The sequence below is a fragment of the Bos indicus x Bos taurus genome, chromosome 2 (genome assembly GCF_003369695.1).
Source record: "Bos indicus x Bos taurus breed Angus x Brahman F1 hybrid chromosome 2, Bos_hybrid_MaternalHap_v2.0, whole genome shotgun sequence".
Lineage (NCBI taxonomy): Eukaryota > Metazoa > Chordata > Mammalia > Artiodactyla > Bovidae > Bos > Bos indicus x Bos taurus.
Genome location: NC_040077.1, coordinates 86760905 through 86762954, shown reverse-complemented (window position 1 = coordinate 86762954; position 2050 = coordinate 86760905). Strand labels below are relative to the sequence as shown.

The 2050-nt window shown below is 41.5% G+C and overlaps 1 non-coding gene across 1 annotated transcript; it reads left to right on the top strand.

Moving 5' to 3' along the window:
• Positions 1-1151: 1151 nt before the first annotated feature.
• On the top strand, positions 1152-1258 carry LOC113881911. Its single transcript, XR_003508212.1, has one exon. It is a non-coding gene; the product is annotated as a U6 spliceosomal RNA (small nuclear RNA).
• The last annotated feature ends 792 nt before the right edge of the window (positions 1259-2050 follow it).

Below are 2050 nucleotides of genomic sequence, written 5' to 3'. Positions count from 1 at the left end.
GCCAAAGGATTGATGCTTTCGAAGTGTGGTGTTGGAGAAGACTCTTGCGAGTCACTTGGGCTGCAAGGAGATCCAACCAGTCCATTCTAAAGGAGATCAGTCCTGGGTGTTCATTGGAAGGACTGATGTTGAAGCTGAAACTCCAATAGTTTGGCCACCTGATGCGAAGAGCTGACTCATTTGAAAAGACCCTGATGCTGGGAAAGATTGAGGGCAGGAGGAGAAGGGGACTACAGAGGATAAGATGGTTGGACAGCATCACCAACTCCATGGACATGAGTTTGTGTAAACTCCAGGAGTTGGTGATGGACAGGGAGGCCTGGCGTGCTGTGGCTCATGGGGTCGCAAAGAGTCAGACACGACTGAGTGACTGAACTGAACTGAACTGAACTATCAGTCATGGCACAAAATGGCACCATGGCCTTCAGATCTGAGGCAATGGGAAGATACAATACCACCCATGTAATTATTTTTGTCAAAAATGCTTAACACGAATATAAATCAAAAGGAATTCTTTAAGACAACTGGCCTGGGAACTTCAAAAATGGCAATGCTAGGAAGACAAAAAGAGGCAAGGGAAAAGATGATGAATGCTAGGAGACAAAAGAGCCAAATGCAAACATGACTCTTGGTGCAGAATAAAAATTAAAAAAAAAAAAAAAAAAAACTACAGAAAACATTTTGTGGACAATTGGAAAAAATTTAAATTGGACTGTAAATAGGACAGTATTATTGTATCACTTAAATTTATTGGAAATAGTGATGATAATACAGTTACTTAGGGATGAAATGGGCTTCCCTGGTGGCTCAGCTGGTAAAGGACCAGCTTGCCAATGTAGGAGACACAAGAGATCGCGGGTTCGATCCCTGGGTCAGGAAGATCCCCTGGAGAAGGAAACGGCAACCCACTCCAGTATTCTTGTCTGGAAAATTTCATGGACAGTGGAGCCTGGCGGGCTGCAGTCCATGGAATCACAAAGAGTTGGACAAAACTGAGCGTGCACTCACAGCGATGAAGAAAAAGAAGAGATAGAACAATCAAGGAAAAAATCTAGCAGTTGATGCCTCCATGCCTGAAACTAGATGAAACGAGATTTTCTGCTATTCTTTCAAATTTTCTGTTAGAAATGATTTTCAAAATATAATTCTGGGTGCTCACTTCAGCAGCACATATACTAAAATTGGAACGATACAGAGAAGATTAGCATGGCCCCTGTGCAAGGATGACACGCAAATTCGTGAAGCGTTCCATATTTTTAGGCAAAACACTCTCCAACATACATCACAGCAGGATCCTCTATGACCCACCTCCCAGAATATTGGAAATAAAAGCAAAAATAAACAAATGGGACCTAATTAAACTTAAAAGCTTCTGCACAACAAAGGAAACTATTAGCAAGGTGAAAAGACAGCCTTCAGAATGGGAGAAAATAATAGCAAATGAAGCAACTGACAAACAACAAATCTCAAAAATATACAAGCAACTCCTACAGCTCAACTCCAGAAAAATAAATGACCCAATCAAAAAATGGGCCAAAGAACTAAATAGACATTTCTCCAAAGAAGACATACAGATGGCTAACAAACACATGAAAAGATGCTCAACATCATTCATTATCAGAGAAATGCAAATCAAAACCACTATGAGGTACCATTTCACGCCAGTCAGAATGGCTGCGATCCAAAAGTCTACAAGCAATAAATGCTGGAGAGGGTGTGGAGAAAAGGGAACCCTCTTACACTGTTGGTGGGAATGCAAACTAGTACAGCCACTATGGAGAACAGTGTGGAGATTCCTTAAAAAACTGGAAATAGAACTGCCTTATGATCCAGCAATCCCACTGCTGGGCATATACACTGAGGAAACCAGAAGGGAAAGACACGTGTACCCCAATGTTCATCGCAGCACTGTTTATAATAGCCAGGACATGGAAGCAACCTAGATGCCCATGAGCAGATGAATGGATAAGAAAGCTGTGGTACATATACACAATGGAGTATTACTCAGCCATTAAAAAGAATACATTTGAATCAGTTCTAATGAGGTGGA